Below are 26377 nucleotides of genomic sequence, written 5' to 3'. Positions count from 1 at the left end.
AAACCTAGGAAATTTATATACCCACTGCAGTCTAGTCTCAACATGGCAACCAGAGGAGTTCCTTTAAAATATAAGGCAGATCATCCCACTTATTCACTCAAAAGCCTCCAGTGATTTCCCTCTCCTCCCAGAGAAAAAGCTGAGAGCCTTACAAAAGCCAGGAAAGTCCTACAGGACTGACTCCCCAGTGATACCGATGACCTCATCACCTACTATCTCCAGCCACACTGGACTCCTTGTGTTCTTCCAACACTCCAAGCACATTCCTGCGGAAGGGCATTTGCACTGGCAGTCTCCTTGCCTAGAACATTCCTTTCCCAGATTTATGTATGACTAGCTGTCTCACTAGTTCAGTTAAATGCCAACTCCTCAGTAAGACCTAATATGGTTACCTAAAATTGCAAATCTCCCCCACCAGTTCCAAAGCTTCAGAATCTCCTTTATCCTGCTCTCCTTTTTCTATCTCTGAAAAACATTTATCACCTTCTAGTGTATCATACAATTTACTTAATTATCATGTCTATTTTATATTGCCCATCTCCCCCTACTAGAAAGTAAAGTTCATGAAAACAGGGATCTTTATCTATTTTAACTGATATATCCCCCCCAACACAAAGTGCCTGGCACATTATAGCTGTTCATCCAATATTTTTAGGATGAATGAATAGGAAAAGGCAACATGACACAGCAGATGTGAGGGTTTGCTAACCTCTGATCTCTGATATTCTTAATCCCATTTTTATTTAGATGAAGTTTTCAGTGGTTAGATAACGCCTTGAGGGTTCCAGCTAAAAGGCAGTATCCTCACTTTCTCATTTTTAGATAGGTATGCATAGAGTGTTACCCTTGGTGTCTTTTTCATCAAAAACTGCCACCAAAAATGAACGTAGAGGAAATTCCAAAAAAAGTAAACTCCAGCTACTACTGCTTCCAAAATATCCTTGTTGAGGAACAAAATGTTGAAAGTACGAATTAAATGCTTCAAAGGTTCTAGTCATCTTCTCAAAATAAAGGCATCACACTCCTTTCCATCTTAGTAGAATGGGCTCACAGAGGCTCTATAATTTGTATAGTTAAAAATTACCAAATAGCTTAGGGGTGCAGATTAGAAGTTCTAGGCATTGGTGTCTATGAAATCATCATAGGCTAAAACACTTAATCCTTTGAGACTAAATCCAAATTGCAAACTACCCAGGAAAAAAAATGAGATCATATATCTGCTACTCAGATCATGTTCTTATCTGCCAAAAATGCCTCTGAGAAGAATGATGTGTGTGCGTGTGCACACACACAATACACACACACAAGCACACTCTCATTCCAGCAGCAAAATTACTTTGAAAACATTAATACATATTAATAAAAATGTAAAGACAACAGCTGTTTGAATTTCAGATAAACTGTGGACCATTTTTTACCATTTAAGTCATTGAGAGTGCTGTGCACATAATTGAACAAAAACATGGTCCAAAAAAAAATGCAAGTCGGCTAAAAAAGGAAGTTAAAAATTTGAGTTTAAAAAAATTTATCATAAATTATTAGTTATCTTGCCTGGTTGCTGAGGGAGATGCTCTGGTTAATATGTGTTCCATATGTGAATCAGTAATTTAGACTATCATAAAATACACTTAGTATTCTAAAAGAACGTCCCCTTTCTTTGATGAGGCAGTTAAAGATTTTTCAAAATATTTCTGGGCCTTATAGTCACCATGGTTAGCAAGAAATATCACTTAACTACAATTGTATGCAAGTGCCAGCTAATAGAATTCTGACAAATACCAGAAAGTTTACTATAGATGAAATTCAGGGTTACCCAGAGAGATATTTACCTTGTAAAGTAGCCCTTACAAGTTTTATTAATGTCAAGACTTGGACTGCTCTAAGTGCCCATCTAAATATTATACAACCCAGAGGAGAAGCACTTAAAGCCATGGGAGAGGGTGCAGGAGTGGGGTTGGACCCAGGGCTGAGGCAGGCACCCCCCTCCTTCCCACCTCAGTGGGTCATGCCCAGGGCAGCAGCAGCAGGGGAGTGACCGGACGGTCCCCGCGGAGGAGACGATGCCTTTTCCAGTTACAACGCAGGGATCACAACAAACACAGCTGCCACAGAAGCACTGTGGCATTACCTCTCCCAACAGCTTAGCAGCCCCCAAGGAGACTGACTTACACAGGAAAGAACTGAGACTCTGAAGCCTTTGGGGGTTTTTGAAGAGGAAGAGGAACTGCAGCACAGAATTTTAATTTGGGGAAAATTAAATAACCTGGTAAAAGAGTGGATACAAGAAATCAGTGAAAGCAAGAATCTTCCACAGTCTGTAATTGATAATGTTGGGGGGAAAATTTTCACATTTGGATCTTATGGATTAAGAGTACATACAAAAGGTGCCAATATTGATGAGTTGTATGTTGCACCAAGACATGTTGATCGAAGTGACTTTTTCACCTCATTCTATGGTAAGTTGAAATTACAGGAAAAAGTAAAAGATTTAAGAGCTGCTGAGGAGGCATTTGTACCAGGTATCAAACTGTGTTTTGCTGGGATAGAGATTAATATTTTGTTTGCAAGATTAGCACTGCAGACTATCCCAGAAGACTTGGACTTAAGAGATGACAGTCTGCTTAAAAATCTAGATATAAGATGCATAAGAAGTCTTAATGGTTGCAGGGTAACTGATGAATTTTTACATCTAGTACCAAACATAGACAATTTCAGGTTAACCCTAGAGCTATCAAACTGTGGGCCAAACACCACAACATCTATTCCAATATATTCGTTTCCTCGGTGTTTCGTGGGCTATGCCAGTAACAAGAACTTGCCAGCTTTATCCAAATGCAATAGCGTCAACTCTTGTACATCAATTTTTCTTGATATTTTCTAAACGGTATGTATTTAGATCATATTAAAATAAAATTGATTGTAGACACTGAAAAAATACATACATACATACATACATACAGCCCAGAGCAGCACTGCTCTAATTCTCTGTGGCATGTGGCCCCTAGGCTTCTGCTTTACACTTGTGCATGCTACTAGAAAAGGCAGCAATTGGAAACACATTCCCTCATAGCCAAAATCCTTCCCATCAAGTAATGACTGGAGAACCATTTCAGAGGCAAAGGCATGACAGTTAATGGGTGTTAAAAAATAAATCAAATGGGATGGAAACAAATGCACAATGTGAATGAACATATCCCTCAGATATCAGACTTTGAATAGGCACAAGCAAACAAAACTTTGGGTCTCAGCTCTTGAGCATGTCCCTTTCCTTCTCTGGGAGGCCACATACTGTCACTTCTGTGCTCAGACTCTTAGGATGACTCCCTTGTTAATGATAAGTGATCGCCCAAGTTAATGATGAGTGGTAAGTGCAGCCAACTCTATGGTCTGAGACACCACAAAATGCACACCTATCCCACTGAGGAGAGGACATCACTTATAACAGGTCAGCCTGATAAAACTCCATATCCAGTTCTCAAAGCCGCTCTGGGTTTGATAAATCCATGTTACTAGGATATAAAGAACATCCATGAGAGCAAGGACTTTATTTTACTCACCGCCATACCCATCTCCAAGAACAGTGTTTTGCATGTAGTAGGCACTTGAAAAATATTTATTGGATGGGTGAATGGCTAGTCTGTTCTACTGGAAACACCTGTACAGTGGTAAGAAGTTTGAGCCTATGTAGAAATGAAACTCTTCTAGTATCCAGTTAGCTTCCATAAAGCTCAGATTAATGTCAATGCTTCCAAGGCAGCAGTTCTAAAAACTCCATGCTGGTTGTATACTACTTTGGATTTTTTTTGTTCCAAGGAAATAGTTCTGATGAAGTCATGGACACTAGGATTTGCTCTGGGGACTAAAGGAACAGGCAAGTCTTAATACAAATGTACCAACCACAACAGCAGAATTCCAGAATGACAATATCAATAAATAGAAGAGGACTTAGGCAGGTTACCCTCCTGATGGCCCTCAGATTATATACAACAATGTCCCTGCTGGTCCAGTTTCTCTGAACAAATGGTTTTGCCTTTTCTCTATATCTTGCCTCATGGAGGTTCCTCTCCCTTCTGTCTGTGGTACAAATCTTGATTAGATCTCATTTGAGCTGTCACAATATCATCACAACTGCTCTCCTTACATCTAATCTCTCCTCCCTCCAGTTCATCTCTTATGCTTCCTCCTTTTAAAAACTCTCAGTTCATATTCCCAATATAATGAGATCCAAATACCTCAGCAGGACCCAGAAAGTCCTTCACAAACATGCCTGATCTCCTGACATTTCTTTCTACCCCAGATCCACCACGTTCTTGTGCCTGAATATATACACATATTGCTGTAGCTCTACTGCACCTCCCTCTAGCCCCCATGCCCTTTCCAGCTTCCCTGTCATTACTCATGGAATTTCCTGGGCCTATAATGCTTCCATATCTTGTCTACCTAGGGCATTCAGAGTTCAAATATTACATCTTTCCTGGATACCCCACTATCTACCATGCCCTCACCAGCACCCACCCTGTCTCCACAGCCTGACACAGAAACCCTCAGAGGCCACCTGACAAAACTGATCCTCCATCTGTGATCTCAGAGCATTTTTGACACCTCTAATGTGGTAGATTTTCTCCAAAAATGGTCACCAATAACCTCCCCCATCCCTTTATGTACATGCCACTCCTCTAGTGTATTTTGCACTCCTTGAATTTTGGCTGGCCTTGTGACTTGACTAGAATCCAGTAGAAGTAACCCTGTGCCAGCTCTGGGACTAAGCCTTAAAAGAAGCCAGACACCACATAAAGAAGCATGGACGAGTTTACTATTTGACACAAGACCATGTGGAAGAGAACTAAGGAGCCCCCAAGCCATTCCAGCCACACCAGCTGAGGCAGCAGACATGAGTGAAGCCGTCTTGGGCATTCCAAGTTCCTAGTTCAATGCAGCCGAATGGGTGACCCCATTCAACACCATATGGCACAGACCCACCAGCTGATAACTGATAATTGTTGTTTCAAGGCAGTAAGTTATGGAGTGGGTTATTTCCCAGCAAGGTAACTGAAACGTTTCCTATGGTATATTATAGTTACATATTTGCATGTCTAATTCTCTGCAGCAGGCTAGATTTGCCAAAGGTGACTGCAGCAACATCTCCCATACTCTTCTGCGGTATCCTTGCTATTCTGCCTTCAAGAGGTAAAGTCCAATTCCTCTCCTCTTGAATCTGGGGTGTCCATAGTGACTTGCTTGTAGCCACAGAGTGTGGAAGAAGTAACAGTGCATGACTTCCAAGGATAGTTCAAAAGAGCTCTTTCAGCGTCTAACCTGGTCTCTTGGAAAGCTCTCTCTTTGGATGCCCCTCTTAGGTGTTCCTTTTTGGGGGCAGCTTCCATGCTAGAAGAAACTAAAGCCACATGGAGAGGCCATGTGTAGATGCTCCAATCGACAGCTCCGGCTGAGTCTGCACTTTGAGTTATCCCAACCCAGACACCACATATGGCAGTAAGGAAACCTCTGGATGATTCCAGCCTCAGCCACTCAAGTCTCTTCCAGCTACTGGAATGTTCCCAGCCGAGTTCCCAGATATTGTGGGGCATAGAGAAGCCTACTCCATCATGCCCGGTCTGATTTTCTGAGCCACAGAATCTGTGAGCAAAATAAAACGGTTGTGGTTTTATGTCACTCAGTCTAGGGCAGTTTGTTACCCAAAAACAGGTAACTGGAGCACCTCTCAACCAGACTCTGGGCTCCCTGGAAAGTGGGGAAACATTCAGTCATCATTGTATCCCTAGTTTATAGTATGACACCTAGAGGCACAAAAGAGGCTCTCACCAAATATTTATTGAGTGCAATTGAAAGGTTGGAATGTCTGCTATCTTTTTTTTTAATGTTCAGCTTTATGGAATTCTGGAAATCTACACATTTGGACCAAAAATAACAGAGAAAATATATCTATGCATTAGGTTTATCATGCTATGTTTTGAGGATTTTTACAGAAATGGCTCTTTACTTTTCCATTCTTCATGGTATGAAATCCTATGGGAGGAGTTGGACCTGGTATTGCGAAGCAAAGTGAAATAGCACAAAATAGAGGAAAGTATTCAGTAAAAAGGAAAATCAATCCAATTCAGTTAAGTGCAAGTCATCTGTTCCCTTTTCCAATCAAAGTGTCTATCCTGTGTTCCTCTGTTCCATTTTACACAAGGGAAAAAATTTCTAAATGCCCTGTGTGCCCATGATTTTCCTCTCCTACCAAATCAAAAGTCAATACCCAAATGCTACTCAATATAACTCTGTAATTTCTTTGGCTCAGTAAGATGTCTGTAACATTGAAAAGTTCTTTTAAAAAGTGTATCTTAGAGACCCAACAAGTGGTGATGTGTTTCCCTGGTAGCACACTAATGTCTTCATTTTCTGGCTTTGTCAAGGAAAGAGATGCTCAGAGTAAGTGAATTTTCCAGATAGCCTCCTCCAACTCAGAAGACCTTACTTAGAAAGTCTATGAACTCTGCCACCACAGGGAACTGGTCACCCCTGCAGTACCTTGGGCTGAATGAATAAGGCCTGGCCAACCCTTGTGTGTCAGCAAATGCTGGGCTATAGCAGTTTCCAATCCTAAATTGCATAAAGGCTGAGGGTTGTGCACGCAAACCCTTAGCACCCCCTGGAGCAAACCCATCAGTGACTAAGATTCCTCCACAGAAAGTGGCAGGTACAAAGCAAAATCCACATTTAATAACCTTACTCTTGAGTTTTAACACTATTTATTTACAGACACTAGAATGGTGGAGAACTGGTCCCACCGCTCAAGGCTTCAGGCTCCTTTTAACCCTTGGCAGCCCAACAATGGAAGGGTCAAAGCTTTCTAGCCACACTCATCCAGATCCTGTCAAAGGTACTATATCTGAGTCCCCTGAGATGAACAAAAAAGATTTATTCTCCCCTGTACAGACCTGATGTTTCTACTTTCACCATGATTCACTCAGTTAAGGTTCTTACTGACACCATTAAATGCTTAGTTTCCAACTTGATTTGACTTGATTAATTTATTCACTCACATATTCATCCGTGCAGGATTTATTCAACACTCACTATGTGCCAGGCCCAGATTAGACGCTGAAAATAGAAAGATGAACAAGACCCACTCTCTCATCTTAGGAAACTCACCAGCTAGTAAGGATGGGAGACAAGTAAACAAATGATTGGAATATTCCACAACAAACTACAGGCTGGGGGCTCTATCCGACCAGCTGCCAATTTTTGTATATAACATTGTATAGGAACCCAGACACATTCATTTGCTTATGTATCAACTATGGTGGATTTCAAACTGCAATAGCAGATCTAAGTCATTGCATTGAAGATGCTGTTGCCTGCAAGGCCAAAAATATTTGCTATCTGGCCCTTTACCGAAAAGGTCTGCTGACTGCATGATAACAGAGATCTGTTCCATATGCAACAGTCCACAGAGGCGGGGATGGGTTGCCAAGGAGCGCCTGCGCAGAGGGGAAGCACGGAGGATCAGCCAGGAATAAGGGCAAAGGCAGACGATAACAGGCAAAAGGGGAGGGGGGCTTCTGAGAATGGTTAGGTCATGGGGGGAGAACAAAGGTGCAGAGGGAGATGCAGCTGAGAAGGGAGAAAGTGCAGGTCTCCGCAGGCCATGAGGGGGCTGTGTTGGATTCTATCCTGTCAGCAGTGGAGGTTTTCTATAGGGTTTTAAACAGAAGAGGCAACAGAAAATAGATTGAGAAGAGATGAGCAGAAAAACCAATGAAGATTGCATTGCATTGGTCTAAGCCAGAGATAATGACTCAGAAATAAAAAAGGCAGTGGCAGCTGGATGGAGAGGAGGATTCAAAGGTCTCGAAGATAACAGATTAACCAACGTCAACGTATCACATACATTCAGTGAACACTCTATGTGGTGTAATAACTGCAGTGTCTGAGTAATAACTGCTCTGTTCTAATCCATCCCTGAAAGGCTCAGACAAGGACCATCCTGTACCTGTGGGGCTCAAAGAGGAAAACCTTTGGTCAGCCTTTTTAAAATAATTATAGCTAAATATTGTTCGATGGCCCCTGGTGAAATGAGTGGAACAGGTGACTAGATTGTTGACCACAGGACACTTTTACTCATTATTTGATCACATCCCCCCCCACCCCCGGCTTGCTTTTCCCTTGATGAGACCTGCAGAGCAGGGAGGTGGGTAGGACACTAGGTGGCAATGAGCACAGGCTTTGTATCCAGATTGACCTCAAGCAAGTCCTGAAACATTCACTTCATTGCTCTGTGCCCTTGGGCAAGCTCCTTAACCTTTTGAATCTCAGGATCCTCATCTGTAAAATGGAGATAAAATAGGGTAAGAATGGCCAAGTAGGTGACGTAGTGGTAGAAGAATTAGATAGGACAGCACAGGCAGAGTGCTTAGCTCAGGGCTATAGTTAGTCGAAGTGAACACCAGAATCCTTTAGATCTCAATCAACAGAGAAGCCTCAACCCACCTCAACCAAATAGGTGAGGTCCCATTTCTACTGGCACCTAACACAACTGAATAATTGAGGAGCTGAGTACACTTTTTCATGTCTGCTTTCCAAATAGAGTGAAGGCTCCAAGATGTCAAAGTCCATGACTCCACTGGCCTCCTCGGAGCCAGCACAGTGCCAGGATATGGTAAGGGGCCAGACATATTTGTTGAACAAATAAGAGAGTGGGGAGAAGAGGGAGGAAGGAGGGGGAGGGGGAAGGAGAGGAAGAGAAGGAAAGACACAGAACCTCTCCCTGTTCTCCCTCTGCCTCTCAACATCACTGCCCCTAAACCTGGCTGTTCAGAAAGGGAGGAGGGTGGGGATTAAGTGGCTAGTGTGGATGACATGCATCTCTGATCCTTGAAGCCACCTCTTGAGGGTCCAAAGTATTCAGACCTTCTACCCAGCTGGGAGCAGCTTCCTTGGACTTCATTTAGCAACAGGCAGTGAATATCTCAAAAAAGGCAGACTTCCCCAGGCCTGGGAATGGAGGGACTGATTAACCAGAAATTCTGGCTGCCAAGGGCCAGGGACCAAGGCAAAGCAGGGCAGAGTAACACTGCAGCTCAAGGGACACAGTTCAGAAATTCATTAAAATCAAATCCTCTTATAAGCAACTTTATTTTTTACAAAATTTGGGCTTCTAGAAATCTCAGCGGGAGGCCTTGGATTTAGCAATCTGGGTTCATAGCAAATGTAGACTCTAAGGCAGAAAACTCAAATCTAATAATGCTTAAAGCACCAAAACAATTTTTAACCACTCTAATGGAAATCTTTCCAAAATATATTATGTGCCCCTAACTGTGATAAATAGAGTAAACATGCCACAACTTTTCTTGGTGACCAGAGTCACAATGTAGAGTGCTGGTGACTCCACAGAGTTATAGGCATTGTTGATTATTTCTCTAAGAGCCCAGACTTCTAAACTGTTCTAATCTGTAGGAGTTTTGACTCTCTTTCTTGACACTTCTCATTAGGTGGCTACAATAGGCCTATTAAACTGTTGCACCTATACCAAAATGCACCCAGAATGTTCTACTTGATACTTCTATTTCTACTAACTGTAGCTGCCTCTATTTTCCTCTGCTGCTTCTCATGTTGCCATGGACCGTCTGTAATTCTTCCCATTCCTTGCACTACCCATCTGCCGCCCCTCCAATCTTTGGTTAAAACAAGGAGAAAGCTACAACTTTCCAGAATAAAGGAGAAAACCCACTATCATATGTCAAATTTCAGTTCCGGTCTCTAGAGTTATTGACACTGGTGTAAACTCACATTTATGTATAGAAACAGATGGTTGCCTATGGGACTATCTATAGATGTGTCTAGATACATGGGTCAGTATACACTCATATATATCAGCACGCCTGATATATATGAGTGCAGCAATGACATTCCAACAGCAACCAGCACACCTAGGACACAGATCATGGTTTCTAATAGTATTCTTCAGTAAAAGGAACCAGGGTTCTTTGGAGAAATGGTTGATTCTAGAGCTCGAAATATACAGTATGAGCCTGGAGTATCTTGTAGTGCTAGAAAGCAAGGAAACACGTAAAACTTTTAACCCCATAAAACAGGGGCATGTCAAAGGGACAGGGGAACCAACTGAAAGAGCTGATAGGCTGGGACCTGGGATCTGGGACCCTTTGCTGCAGCGCTTGCACCTGGACAAGCATCTGGTCCAGCAACAAAATACAAAGAAACTATAAATGACTAAAAATTACTGTGTGCACTGCAGTTTGAGCAAATTCTGGACAATAAGATACAAAAAGACCAAAAAAACCCCCAAAAACACCCAACTGCCACTTCTGAAGAGCCAGGAGAAAAAGCAGGGTACTGCACATGCCCCCTGCACTCAACACCACCAAAGGGGTGGGCAAACCACCTAAGACACCCCTCTGGCCCAAACCCTGGACACACCTCTACCTTCACCCCATATAAGGAACCAGCTCACCTCCCACAGGGGAGTGAGCAAGGGAACCTGTTACTTGTTTTCACTTCCCCCTGCTGCGGCAGGGGCCCCAATAAAGCCTTGCCTGAATTTCTTGACTGGCCTCTTATCAATTTCTATTGATTGGGGAAGGCCAAGAACCCTGGTCTACTGGTATCAGGGGGAAAGTAACTTTACAGAGGAGAAACATGACCTCAGCCAAGTGATCAAGATCAACGTCAACAGTGATGCTGATAATATGTACCCTTGATATGATGTGATAAGGATGGCCCATCCCCTCTGCAGTTTTCATCCCCAACACCCATAACCACAGTGGAATGATGAGAATCGCGTCAGACAAATCCTAATTGAGGAACAGTGTTCAAAACACCTCACCAGTATTCCTCAAAACTGTCGAGGTCATCAAAAACAAGGAAAGCCCAAAAAGTTCACATAGCCAAAAGGAGCCTAAGGACACATGATAACTAAATGACTAAATGTAATGTGGGATGCCTTGGATCCTGGAACAGAAAAGGGACATTAGGGAAGAAGCAAGGAAATTTAAATAAGCTGCTCACTTTAGTTAATAGTATTAATAATGTAACAATATTTGTCCATTCATGAAAACATATGTACTCATCTTACGTAAGATGTGAATAAAAGGGATAACTGGGCCTAGGGTATATGGGAACTCTCTGTACTATCTTGGCAATTTTTCTATAAATCTCAAACTGTTCTACAATGAATAGTTTTTTTTAAGAAAAATTAAGTCACAGGCCTCCAGGCTTGGGAAGGGAGGGTGAAGGGCTCCACTCCCACAGACCCTGCTGTTCTGGGGATGGGGGCTTTTGCCCATCCAGGTACAACCCCTGCCCTCAAGGTGCTGGCTCCTGACAGTGGATCAGGGCAACCTTCATGCCCTTAGAACATGACTCAGGGCTTGAAGGCTTTCAAAAGTCTGTGCAAACAATTATTTCCCATATGCACTATTGTCATATTTATTCTTCTGCAAGCTAACAAGGCTCAGATTCATCAAGGAAGAAAAGTCCACCCAGAAAATGACAAAAACTCATGTGATATTAAGAAGCCAGTTGGTCAGAATTTGTTAGGGAAAGACCACTCCCTGTAGTTCTCATTTACAAGCTTCTCAAACTGGCTCCTAAACTAGCTTCCAGCTAAGAAAATGCGTTAAAACATCCATAAAACAGTATGAATAAGCCCTCCATAACCAAAATCTGATTGATGCTTATAAAGAGCGAGAACACCAAGTACTCCTTAAAAGGCAAAGGGAAGGAGTTTGGTCTTCCATAGACAGCAGAGCCATGAGGTGGGGCTGCTTTCTCCCGGGCTCCCATGGGTGGGGAGAGCACTAGGGTCCCCCAGAGTGGCTGTGTTCTCCAGAGACGATGTCAATTCATGGCATGACACGATTTGGCTGCAGCAGGGAAGCTGGACTCCAATGAGTAGAACTCTAGACAGGTAAGAGGGATTCAGTTCCACTCTTTCCCTCTTTGATTAAACCACTCTACTGCTCCAACCAACAATTTCCTCGTCTATAAATGAAGAACAATGAAACTCTTATCCTGACCTACCTAAGTGGCAGATTGTGATAATTAATGAAACATAATTGTACAAGCATAAGGAGATATCTGTTTCTTCAAGACTTTCTGAGTACATAATTTTTTTTGTAGAATTCTTTGAGAAGTAAATCAGGGCTTTAGAGTCAGTGGATGGCCCTTTGTTTTAGCCATGTGCTTGACAAACATCCCTCAATCCATGCATTTGTGACATTCACTTCCTCTGGTTATTAATTGCATAAGATCTTATTCATAGACCTCAGCCATGTGCTCTTTTTCCCCATCTTCCAAGCCCTCCTCCTCCTAGTCTGACCCCTCTCCCAGTACCCCTGGGTACACCCGAAATACTGAATTAGCATTCTTACCACAAAGACACATCAAAAAGTCTGGTGGACCAAAAATGTCATATTGTACAGCATATCTTAAACCATCCATGGATGACCTGCCTAGAAACAGGGAGAATTTCTGGTGATTTTGATCTACACCATCTATCTACCTCATCCACAACCAGACATATTTAATCTTATTCGTGGGCTGGCATGCAGGGCCTCCGTGTTGTTCATGTTCTTCTGTGCTCATATTCCCCCATTTCTAGGGCTTCATTCTGAGTCTCACTTTGGCAACACCTTCCCTCGGTCCTTAGCTCACTCCACCCCCAGGGCTAGCCTGCACAATCAGGCATGTTGTTAGAAGTGGCCAGGAAATTCCTCTCATATCCAGCCAACTGCACCCCCCGCCCCTTTCTTCTCTGCTGTGGTCATTTTGGCTACCCTTTCCCTCTGATACTTTCCACAATGCATACATAGAGGGCTTTCCTGTTTCCAGTTTTCTTAGCATAAGTGCAGGCAGAGGTAAGAGTGCTTATTTGAGGGGTAGAAATCGCCACTAGAAAAGAAGAGGTCAAAGATCATGAAAAAGGGAAGATCTTCCAGCAAAGTTATGGAAGAAATAGAAGGGACCTGGAGTCTGAAGCACAGGCAGTTGAATTTGAGAAGGAGGGAAGGAGGGAAAGAGAGAGGGGTGAGGATAGAGTGGGGATGATATTAAGATGGTTCATGCGCATACCATTTTAAAATTTTTTAGTGAAAGGAAAAAGGATCTCTGCTGAGACTGCATTTGGGCAAGAATTATGGAAAATAAGAGTAAATTAAGGAATAGCTATTGAGAATGGGATAAAGAACTGATCAGGGGCAAGGGTTAGGATTTTTCCCATCACATGGCAAGTCTCATTGAGACTGGCTGTAACTGCCAAGAACCTGGAATGGCACCTCACAGCCATTTTGGGGGGTTTCATATTATCATGTAGACTTTAAGTGTTTCCACAAAGCTTGTTTAAATAGGTCTGTGACTCAAAAAGTTAAGCCCCATTGCTTTAGACAATCATGTCACTTTTTCTGCCAGAAAGCTTCTATCCTGGAATGTCTTTCAACCATAGAAGAGTTAAGAAACCACCTCTATCTGGATTTGAAGTAAAAGACATAAGGTACTAAGGGGAAAAGTTTACATTCTCATAACTTTCCTTCATCATGGGCATTATTTTGGTGTGTTGCCAAACACCAATCAGCTCTGGGTAGTGCCTGCGTTCCAGAACAATTCTGTAAGAATATATTATTCTATGAACAATAAACTGTTGTAACATTTCTTAGTTCCAATATCAGACAGAAAAGAATACCACATCACTTGTTCACTTGATTGTTTTCTCAGGAACCCAGAGTATTTGATTTATGCTCAACTATTCCTATATCTAAAAACATTTTAGTATTTTATAATCAAGTTTTAATCTTCTAACCTAGATGATTCAGGAAAAATACTTAATCCATCAAAATAACTCCAAACCATGTGCTTTTCAAATCACCCCCAAAATGGCATATAGTTTCCATCATGTTTGGCTTTGTAAAAGGCTTGGCAATTTATGACCTTTGGCTTACTTCTAGTTCCCTTAGCTGTCAATGCTATACTAATGCCATCTTCCAAAGGAGCTCTGGCAGGATTTCACAGGGATGTCTGTGGGTTCAGATTAGCAGGAATAACCAATGAATTTATTAAGTAATATCAATCAGCCTTGAACCTTGTTCCCAAGTGCCCATGTAGTTCACCAGAATTCTATCTTTGAATAGGAAATAAGCTTGATGGAAAAAGAAAGGAAACTAAAAGTATTAAGTGCTCACTAAGAGCCATATTTTGCATATATTACCTCATTTAAATTCAGGGCATTATTTATCATACTGTGAGAAAATCATGGTTCAGAGTTTCATAATTTACCTAAGGACACAGCCAAGGATTCGATTTCAGGCAGGTCAGCTTCTTAAGCTCATGGTCTTCCCATCACTCCATTCTGTTGATTCCTACTAATGATTGTTAAAGCAAGAGTAAGCATCTCTAAAAGTCTATTCTAACCAATTTCTACTAGAGATATGACCATATATATAAAATTCACATATATCCCCACTAATACTCAGGGTATGTAAGAACTTGGTCCATCAAAATAGTAATAGTTGGGAAATGTGTCTTTCCGTAAACCACAGGTAAAAAGAATATAAAGAAATAAGTTCTAATAACTTTCCAGACTTAGACTGAGGCTGGAAATTGAAGTTCAGAAAAAGAAAAGGCATATCTAATAGTACACTAAGTGACTAAAAATAGGGAAAATTATCTCAAAGTAAATGTCCCTATGAAGACAGCTTTTCCAGGGTAAGTAGGAATTTATTATTCATATTGTTGGGAATAACTGCCCTTGTCTTGCTTCTATCTTTAGAATGTGCACACATTGTTGAATATAAAACATGTACAGCATGTAATCTTCTAACATAACTCATGTCTGAAGAAGCAAAATAAAACCACCCCTTCAGAAATTCCTTTCTGGCATCTTATTTTGTTTTTAAGAAATCTATTTTTAAAGAAATAGAGGGTTTTACTGTTCAATAGAATAATTTCTTTTTTTACTTCGGTTTATCCCTTAAATTATTTTTACTCTTTGCCACAAAAATGAATACATCTTTATCAATAAAAGACTTTTTAAAATATTTACTTCCTGTTAAATCCTTCCAAATATTCTTCCATGGATTCTGCAAGTGTTTCTCCTTTTCCTTATTCTTTTAAATGTATTGCCTACACACACTTTAAAAAGCCACCAAATCTGTAACAAGTCCTTATTTCTAATTAAAGAAAAGCTGTCAGTCATTCAATAGATATTACTGAATGTTTACTTTTTGCCCAATGCTGGGGCCTCACATTCTCTATTAGCTTCTATTTGTTTTCGTTTAAACGTTGGCCAAGAGGACACTAATAATTACAAAGTCTGAGATCCAATCCTGATGCCAGATGGGCCAATAATTAGCTGTGTGACCTTGGACAATTTACTCTGTCTCTCTGGGTCTCAGTTTCTTCTTGTCCAAAATAAAGAGACTATGATGCTGTTACAGACTGAACTGTGTCCTCCCCAAAATTCATATGTTGAAGCCCTACCCCTGGTATTTTATATGTGACTGTATGCGGAGATAGGGGCTTTAAAGAGGTGATTAAATAAAATTGAGGTCATTAAGGTGGGACCTAACCCAAGCTGACTGGTGTCCTTAAAGGAAGAGGAAATTAGGACCCAGACAGTCAGGGAAAAGACCATGCAAGGCAATGAGAAGGCAGCCATCTACGTGCCAGGCAGAGAGGCCTCACAAGAAACCAAAGCTGCCAACACACTGATTTTGGACTTCCAGCCTCCAGAACTGTGACAAATAAATTTCTGTTTTTCAAGTACCCAGTCTGTGGTACTTTGTTACAGCAGCCCTGGCAAACTAACAGATACCTAAGATCCTCTTCAGTTCTACCATCCTGAGATCATCTCTCCCCTCAAGAGAAGCAAAAATATAAAATACTCTAAGTAACAATAGAAGTGTCTGTTAAAGGAACTGCATCTCATTAGTTCTCTAACAATTCACTGATTAACACTAGCAAACCAAGTTCTATATAAAGAATTTTTAAAATTCTTTTTTAAGGCTCAGTTGCTTAATAGAGAAGAACCTTTAAGCGTACAAATTTTAAAATGTTTGTTCCTCCATAAGAAACTATATTAAGCAGTCCCTGTAATTTTACTTCAATACATTTCTGGAGTGAAATTTAGCAGAGGGTCAAGTCCCTCTTAGACCCCATACAAGTGACTGAAGGCACAGAAAGCATCCAGAGCTATGCAGTCACAGCAAATGTGGAACAGGGTGGCCCTACAAGTCCTACTGGACCTCGAGTGATGTTCATATACCCTGAAAAAACTTATAAAACGTATCTAGTTAAGGCTTTTTGTTGTTTTGGTGGAGTGGGTTTTTTAACACCATATTTGTCTCCCTTTCCACATTTCACAGAGGTTCCTCTGATACAGCCTCAGGACTCTGCACTGAAGCAAATGATACCTCAATTGTTAGACTGAGCATCAACTTGCAGATTTCTGAAGGTTTGGACTCGCTGGGTTTAACAGGTTGATAAACTTAAAACAAAGGTGCAATAACTAAAACTGTAAGACAAACACCTATAAATTTGAAGGAAAAGGAGGGTGGCCTGGGTGAGGGTTAGGGGGGTGATATTTTTCTTTTATGAACTGCTAGTCAGGAAATGAGGCTTAAGTGTTGAAGGGATGGTGAAGCAGAGGGGAAGGAGGGATCAGGTAAATGGATTGCAAAAACACCACAGCAAAGGTTAAAAGGTGTGTGCTGAGAAATTGGTTTTAGCAACTGATTCTGTTACACAGAAACAGGAGCCAATAATCTGGGATCCTCTGATATTAACTCATAAATATCTTAACTGGTGTATTATCTCAAGCAAAACCATCAGAAAACATGTTTTTCTTCTCATTCCTCCAACCTATATTAATATCTTTGAATGACCTCAGACAAATGATCTTGGTACATTTATTACTTGGTGATCATTCCTGATAACCATCACTTTATTATTCCTTTGTTTCAGGTCTTCCCAAATGACATGATTACCCATCCCAGGAGAGCAATAACTGTAAAAAAAAAAAAAAAAAAAAAAAAAGACTCAGTAGCAATACGGTAACATGTAATTGTGTTTGCACGCCATTGTGATTGTATGTCACTACATCAAGACTAGGGGATTTTAAAAGAAAGGGTGTCTGAGAAAGGCCTATGAGTTTTGGTTAGGTCACTATGGTAGTAAAACTGGCTCTAATAGCTGGTCATTTAAAAACTTCCACGGAAAGTTCCTTCCAGTGAAATACTTCATTTAATTTCCCCATAATCCATTCCCTCTCCTGCCCATCACACCTTTAATAACCCTACATCATATGCTCATTAATCTTTCTACCTCTACATCACAGAGATTTACATTTTAATATTAGAGCCAGTCATCTTGTTAGTGTGATTTATTGTTTTCCTCTTTGAAAAGTCCATACTCTTTTTCTAAGTACTATAAATAACAAAGCATGGCTCCGGATTGAATAACGGAGCTGTAATTCAGGCTTGGGACTTAGCTGCCATTCCTAAAGCCTCAAGCCACACCCCTGGGGATCACAGTGTCAGCAGAGGCTGGTGATTGAATTATGGCCCTGCAGTCAATCAGGGACGGTACTCTGTTCAAAGTATTTCTACCAATAAGAAGTTATTAATGCTTTGAAATGGAAGTTAGGACTACAGTAGATCAGATGTTAGTTTAATAAGGATAGGTATTTTTTCCTACTTAATGAGGTAGGAGACATTTTTTTCCTTTTTCTTTAAGAAATAAGTCATAAGCAATAAATATGAGAAAGATCTTAGATGATTAAACTTTATTGTTGTTGTTATTATTTATAATATGGTACAGGGTTCTTTGCAAAACACCCATTTTTAGACTACTACAAAAAGTAAAAAGAATAAAACAAAAAGAAGAGAAGGAAAGGAAAAAAGAAGGAAGGGAGGAAGGGAGGGTGGTCATTTGAATGCTATCCTAAAGTTCCAATCATCTCATAATTGAATTTCATAATTCTAGACACTGTTGAAGAACTATGGATGTGAACACTTGGCAAACAACAAAGTGAAATGGAACAACTAAATTATAAGCCTTAAGACGTTGAGTCAAATAGAGCTGTATATCTTTATTATTCATGTCTCAGGAAAACAGGCCGTAGTTGCAGAATACTGTAAAATTCTGGGGCTCTCCCAAAAGCTATTTTTGAACACTTCTTTCTTAAACACTAGCAGAAGGTTCCATTTTAATTTCTCCAACATTAAGATTTTTGATGATAAATGTTATTAGAAAAGATTATTTCAGAAATACAACACAATCTGTTTCAATCTGCTGAAAAAAGGCTCTTATAACCAAATAACTCACCTGAGAAAGTATTCTTACTTTTGGGCAGGGGTCCTTAATGACAGACCTTTTTAAGAATCTGATAAAAGCTGTAGACTTTGCCCCAGAAAAAAAAATGACATCAACAAACAACACCTCTCTCTCTCTCTCTCTCTCTCTCTCACACATGCACACACACCACACACACACACACACAAACCTACACAGATGCACTACTTCTCACAAACAAAATATTGCACATTTTGGGGGATTCATGGCCTCAGATAGGAACCCTTGCCCAATGTAGTAAACTGTGTGTTTAAAAGGAAAAAAATCTTTCTGTAGTTTTCACATAGATTACATCTGATTTTTATCAATTAACAAAATACACAATGCTTGATTTGCAGATTGGAATCAAATTAAATTCCACAGGGAGCTAAACTTTATCAAGTGTTCTAGAAAAGAAAAATGTATCTCATTTCAGAGGACCAAAACGTTTGATACATGGGCCTGTTTGATGCTACTCTTAATCAGTTCTATGAAAACGTTCTTGACGGGAAAGCGTAACATAATAATCTGAGTTCGTGTCTTTTTATTGCCAGTATGCAAGTGAAATAAATCATAGGAATAACTAATGCTATTATATTCATAATGAAATAATAGATGTAATTGAAAATATTCTTTGCATCCCATTTTTGTCATCGGAAAATACGCATACTTATAAATCAATCTAATAATGTAACTATTTTAGATAACAAGCCTTTGATAAGAGCCTAACATTGTATAGTGCACGTTATAGGCTTACTAACTCGTACTTACGTGCCCAGAGTCAAAAAGAAATTCAAATGAAACCATAATATGCTTCTTTAATGAACTCTGCTTTTCTTCCAGCAATTCACATGCACTATACTACTTTCTTTCCTTACAAATTTTCTAACCATTGGTGGAAATACCTCATTTTATCTTTATTCTTTTGTTTCACTGCCCTTTTCATCATACGTGTGTGTATGTGTATGTGTGCACACGCATAGATTATAAAGGATCTGAGAGTGATATATGCTAAAGGTAATTTTTTCCACAGCCTTCGTTAAGTAACATGAGAAGTGGTCCAAGTGCCAGGGAGGAAGCTACGGGTGTGACCAGGTGACCAGCTGGAGTCCATTCCTCACATCATTCAAGGTCTTTGAGATGTGCAGTGACAGATGCCCTTGATGTCTTTCCTTTGCTATGACTCATACTCAGTGCCCAGGGTTACTTTGTCAAGTTTTCCTTCTTTATCCGGACTCGGAGTCATTTTAAGTTTCATTCAAGATGGGGGAGTTTTTAAAGGCAACTAACTCTGCCAAACCTACTATCACAGTGAATTGAGCGTTCTCCATTTAAAATAAACTGGAAAACACTTCATTCCTGTGGCAAGAATGTCCCCATCCAGTAAATGTCAAAGATAATCTGTGCTCACCCTGAGTGAGCCAAGTTGAAGCCTCCACATTTCACTGGATTGTAAAGCATCCCGGGATTCCCAGTCTGCACACCCAAATGACCCAAAGTTGCTCTTCTACCTTTCAGAAATTAAAACTTACCACTCTATAAAAAAATGCACATGGGAAAAAATCAAATAAGAATGCAGGCATTAAGTTTTGACATTTTATCCTTGATTCTATGATCCAGGGAACTGTCTCCCATTTACCACCGTCACAAATGAGCAGCCCTGTTGAGAATCAAAGAATCAGGATGGTGTCTAAAATCTATCAGGCTTCAAGTGTTTTGAGTTCCTGTGAGCCCATGTTCCTTGGAACTTTGTGGGAATTCTCAGAGACCTGTGTTTAAAGGGCACCCAGAAGAATGTTTGCTTCAAAGTGATTCTTTTCCTGTGGAATTGTCTATCACCGTTCTATTTGATTTAGTCGAAGTTCTCATTTTGAGATTAGCATGTGCATGAAGTACTACCCCACACTTACTGAGTGCTTTCTTTCTCTATGCAAAGTCCCACATATAGCATTTTCCTTATTAAAGCTTCACAAATCTGGGAAGTAACAATATTAACTTCATTATAGAGATAATGAGAAATCTTCCATGATCTTTAGTTCTTTTTCCATTTATTCTTTTAACTCCACTATTTCTTCCTGTACTCTGGAACAGTCTAATTGGAAAATTAAATCCAGAGCCATTTTCACCTGAAATCGTAGTTTGATGCTGGATTACTCTAACTTTTTGTGGTTCCCAAATTACATTATAGACTTATCTTTCTAGTGATGTGGAAACCCCTCCAAGTACTGCACAAATAAAACTGCTAGTTAAAATACAGAATCATGATTTTAATGCATGGGTAAGTTGGCTAGAGAGTAAGGGAATTCCTCAGATGTCAGAAATGATGAGAAAGCATAAATCCTCAGGGGTAAGTAAATGCTGGAGCCAGCATCTGTCTGGGAGATACATGCCAATCATTAGTGCTCTGAGCAGGGCAGGCTTCAGGTCACAGACACCAACTTAAAAGCCAGGACCTCTGGGGACCAGTTTTCTCAGTGGGTGAAGTATCAGTAGAATAAAATCCACTCCATGGAAGGAGACAATGCCAATACCTGCCCCCCTCTGCCTCTCCCACTGAGAATTAATTCCTAACCTCAAGCCACACTCACTGAGGACAGATATAGGGGCCTGAATTTATGCCACCTACATGGTCAAAGAGCAAACAAACAAACAAAAAAATCTAAACCAAAAATATAGTTTAAAATGGCCTCACATGACAGTGCCCTCATGTGCCCACTAGACAGAGGCAAAGGAAAGTCAGCTCAGAAGGAATGCTCTTGCAAACAGGCATACAGGTCAAAGCAGAGCTCACAGGACTTCCCTGGTGGTCCAGTGGTTAGGACTCTGAGCTTCCACTGCAGGGGGTACAGATTCGATTTCTGGTCTGGGAACTAAGATCCCACATGCCAAAGGGTGCAGCCAAAAAAAAAAAAAAAAAAAGAAAGCAGAGCTCACAATCAACAATCAAAGGGTATTAGAAACACACAAATGATACCACACAAGTACTATCCTTGAGCCAGTAGACACGTATAGAACATGGCACCCAGCGACTGGAAAATGCATTCTTTTCAAGCACACAAAAACATTTACAAAAATTAAACAAGAAGTAGACCCAATAATTCTCAACAAATTTCAAAGATTCTATAGCATGAAGACCACACTTTATAACAACAAAATTAAGTTAGAAATTGAGAAGAAAGTAGTAACTAAAAACACACTTGTATTAGGAAATTGAAATATATGCTTGTAAATAATACACATATCAAAGAAATGTTAAAATAATAAAAAATGCACAATCATGAAAAACACTTATCAAACTTGGAAATGACACTTGGAAAAATGTGAAGCCTTACATGTTTGTATTAAAATAAATAAGTTGAAATAACTGACCTATGCATCAACTTAAAAAGCTAGAAAAAGAAAATAATGTAATAAACCCCAAAGAAAATAGAATAAATGGAATAAATATGAGCAAAAATTAATTAAATACAAAACAGTGACACATTAGAGTAAATCTAATAACTAAACGTTTGCTTCCTTTTTTGCTAAGTCTAGTAAAATTGATACATCTCTTGCAAGATTTATCAAGAACAAAATAGAGAAGGCACAAATAAACAGTATTAAGAACTAAAAAGACTATAACTCCACGTTTGCAGCATGGATTATAAAGATAATAAAAGAATATAATGAACAACTTTTTGTTAACTTGTAAACATTCAAAAATGTTAGGCCATAAAGCAAATGTCCACAAACTTCAAAGAATCTGTACCAAAGAGACCACTTAAAATATAGGTAAAATGAAATATTCTCTAAAAATATATAAATTTACACACAACTTCAAGAAGAAATAGAAATCCTGACTTTTCTTCTATTGATTAAAAAAATTTACTCCAGAATTACAAATCTTTACACACAAAATAAAACACCAGGGCCAGATTATTTTAAACATGATGTCTACCAAATACTGAAAGAACAAACATTTACAAACATTTCCATTTTTACAAACTCTTTTGGAGAATTAAAAAAGAGGGAATATTTCTCTGTTTATTTTATGAAGCTAGTATAGCATTGATACCAAAACCAAAGACAGACAAGAAAGTAAAACTGCAGGCCTATCATAAACATAAATTCAAAAAGTCTAAGCAAAATATCTGCAAAGCAAACCCAGAAATGTATAGAAAATGTATGTTTATCTAAATACATGAAGAATAGGCATTAAATAGCTTTTTAAACATTTAATAAAAACTCCTAGTAAACTAAAAATAAAAAAATAACTTCCTAACCCTACAATAAACCCACAACAAATCTATAGTGAAATATTAGTCTTTCAGATCAGGAATAGGACAAGTTTTTTGGCCAACACCACTATATTAGAGATCGTCACCATTGTATTGGAGAGCCTAGCCAGAAAAATCATGCAAGAAAAATAAATAAATATCATCCATTTTACATGTATTAAAAAGGAAGAGATAAAATTGGCAGAATTTATAGGTGATAAGAGTATACATGGACCCAGCCATGTCTAACAAAACTATCTTGAACTTTTCAGTTATGTGAGCCAATAAATTACCACAAGAAAGAGTATACATGGAAAATTTTTTTAAATGTGCACAAGTTTTTTTTTAAATTAATAGGAGAGTTTAATAAAGTTGTTGAGTTCAGAATCAATTCTTAAATATCAATTCAATTAAGCTGTTAAAAACTAAATAAAACAATGTATCCCATGATCAATAAATATGAAAATATATGTTATTTACAATGATATATAACTTTATCAAACACTTAGGAGTCAATCTAACAAACATGTGCAAGACCTTTAGTGAGGGAGAGGTGGGAGAAGATGGCGGAAGAGTAAGACGCGGAGATCACCTTCCTTCCCACAGATACAGTAGAAATACATCTACACGTGGAACTGCTCCTACAGAACACCCACTGAACGCTGGCAGAAAACGTCAGACCTCCCAAAAGGCAAGAAACTCCCCCCGTACTTGGGTAGGGCAAAAGAAAAAAGAAATAACAGAGACAAAAGAATAGGGACGGCACCTGCACCAGTGGGAGGGAGCTGTGAAGGAGGAAATATTTCCACGCACTAGGAAGGACCTTTGCGGGCAGAGACTGCGGGTGGCAGAGGGGGGAAGCTTCGGAGCCATGGAGGAGAGCGCAGCCACAGGGGTGCGGACGGCGAAGAGGCAAGAGACTTTTTCTTGCTTCTTTGTTTCGCGGCGTGCAAGGAGAGGGGATTCAGAGCGCCGCCTAAACGAACTTCAGAGACGGGCGCGAGCCACGGCTATCAGCACGGACCCCACAGCAACAGGGGCGCAGAGGAAAAAACGGAGAGATTCCAGCACAGAGGCTCGGCGCCGAGCAGCGCTCACCAGCCCGAGAGGATTGTCTGCTCAGCCGCTGGGGCGGGCGGGGCTGGGAGCTGAGGCTCGGGCTTCGGTCGGATCGCAGGGAGAGGACTGGGGTTGGCGGCGTGAACACAGCCTGAAGGGGTTGGCGCACCACAGCTGGCTGGGAGGGAGACCGGGAAAAAGTCTGCAGCTGCCGAAGAGGCAAGAGACTTTTTCTTGCTTCTTTGTTTCGCGGCGCGCAAGGAGAGGGGATTCAGAGCGCCGCCTAAACGAACTCCAGAGACTGGCGCGAGCTGTGGCTATCAGCGCGGACCCCAGAGGCGGGCACGAGCCGCGGCTAACAGCGCAGAATCCAGAGACAGGCGCGAGCCGCGGTTATCAGCACGGACCCCAGAGACGGGCGTGAGACGCTGGGGCTGCTGCTGCCGCCTCCAAAAATCCTGTGTGCGAGCACAGGTTACTGTCCACACCGCCCCTCCCAGGAGCCTGTGCAGCCCGCCACTGCCAGGGTCCCGTGATCCAGGGACAACTTCCCCGGGAGAACGCACTGCGAGCCTCAGGCTGGTGCAACGTCATGCCGGCCTCTGACGCCGCAGGCTCGCCCTGCCTCCTCTATACCCCTCCCTCCCCGCGGCCTGGGTGAGCCAGAGCCCCCGAAGCAGCTGCTCCCTTAACCCCGTCCTGTCTGGGCGGGGAACAGACACCCTCAGGTGACCTACATGCAGAGGAGGGTCCAAATCCAAAGCTGAACCCCGGGAGCTGTGCGAACAGAGAAGAGAAGGGGAAATCTCTCCCAGTAGCATCAGAAGCAGTGGATTAAAACTCCACAAACAACTTGATGTGCCTGCATCTGTTGAATACCTGAATAGACAACGAATCATCCCAAATTCAGGAGGTGGACTTTGGCAGCAGGATATATTAATTTTTCCCCTTTTCCTTTTTTTGTGAGTGTATATGTATATGCTTCTGGGTGAGATTTTGTCTGTATAGCTTTGCTTTATAATAGCTTTATTTTACTTCACTATATTATAGCCTCTTTCTTTCTTTCTTTCTATTTTTTCTCCCTTTTACTCTGAGCTGTGTGGACGAAAGGCTCTTGGTGCTCCAGCCAGGCATCAGGGCCGTACCTCTGAGGTGGGAGAGCCAACTTCAGGACACTGGTCCACAAGAGACCTCCCAGCTCCACGTAATACCAAATGGCAAAAATCTCTCAGAGATCTCCATCTCAACATCAAGACCCAGCTTCACTCAATGACCAGCAAGCTACAGTGCTGAACACCCTATGCCAAACAACTAGCAAGACAGGAACACAGCCCCATCCATTAGTAGAGAGGCTGCCTAAAATCATAATAAGGCCACAGACACCCCAAAATACACCACCAGATATGGACATGCCCACCAGAAAGACAAGATCCAGCCTCATCCACCAGAACTCAGGCACTAGTTCCCTCCACCAGGAAGCCTACACAACCCATTGAACCAACCTTAGCCACTGGGGACAGATACCAAAAACAACGGGAATTACGAACCTGCAGCCTGTGAAAAGGAGACCCCAAACACAGTAAGATAAGCAAAATGAGATGACAGAAAAACACACAGGAGATGAAGGAACAGGGTCAAAACACACCAGACTTAAAAAATGAAGAGGAAATAGGTAGTCTACCTGAAAAAGAATTCAGAATAATGATAGTAAGGATGATCCAAAATCTGGGAAATAGAATAGACAAAATGCAAGAAACATTTAACAAGGACGTAGAAGAACTAAAGAGGAACCAAGCAACGATGAAAAACACAATAAATGAAATTAAAAATACTCTAGATGGGATCAATAGCAGAATAACTGAGGCAGAAGAAAGGATAAGTGACCTGGAAGATAAAATGGTGGAAATAACTACTGCAGAACATGATAAAGAAAAAAGAATGAAAAGAACTGAGGACAGTCTCAGAGACCTCTGGGACAACATTAAACGCACCAACATTCGAATTATAGGGGTCCCAGAAGAAGAAGAGAAAAAGAAAGGGACTGAGAAAATATTTGAAGAGATTATAGTTGAAAACTTCCCTAATATGGGAAAGGAAAAGTTAATCAAGTCCTGGAAGCACAGAGAGTCCCATACAGGATAAACCCAAGGAGAAACACGCCAAGACACATATTAATCAAACTGTCAAAAATTAAATATAAGGAAAACATATCAAAAGCAGCAAGGGAAAAAAAACAAATAACACACAAGGGAATCCCCATAAGGTTAACATCTGATCTTTCAGCAAACACTCTGCAAGCCAGAAGGGAGTGGCAGGATATACTTAAAGTGATGAAGGAGAAAAACCTACAACCAAGATTACTCTACCCAGCAAGGATCTCATTCAGATTTGATGGAGAAATTAAAACCTTTACAGACAAGCAAAAGCTGAGAGAGTTCAGCACCACCAAACCAGCTTTACAACAAATGCTAAAGGAACTTCTCTAGGCAAGAAACACAAGAGAAGGAAAACACCTACAATAACAAACCCAAAACATCTAAGAAAATGGGAATAGGAACATACGTATCGATAATTACCTTGAATGTAAATGGATTAAATGCTCCCACCAAAAGACACAGGCTGGCTGAATGGATACAAAAACAAGACCCATATATATGCTGTCTACAAGAGACCCACTTCAGACCTAGAGACACATACAGACTGAAAGTGAGGGGATG

The 26377-nt window shown here is 40.7% G+C and overlaps 1 long non-coding RNA gene and 1 pseudogene across 3 annotated transcripts in view; one reads left to right on the top strand and one right to left on the bottom strand.

The window, feature by feature from the left end:
* The window catches only part of LOC118904900, a 220730-nt gene that overhangs the window by 101411 nt on the left and 92942 nt on the right, over nucleotides 1-26377 (bottom strand). The window lies entirely within an intron of this gene.
* LOC118904898 lies at nucleotides 2061-2906 on the top strand (annotated as a pseudogene).

The sequence above is a fragment of the Balaenoptera musculus genome, chromosome 12, assembly GCF_009873245.2.
Source record: "Balaenoptera musculus isolate JJ_BM4_2016_0621 chromosome 12, mBalMus1.pri.v3, whole genome shotgun sequence".
NCBI classification, from domain to species: domain Eukaryota; kingdom Metazoa; phylum Chordata; class Mammalia; order Artiodactyla; family Balaenopteridae; genus Balaenoptera; species Balaenoptera musculus.
This window is presented reverse-complemented; position numbering and strand designations above follow the sequence as displayed.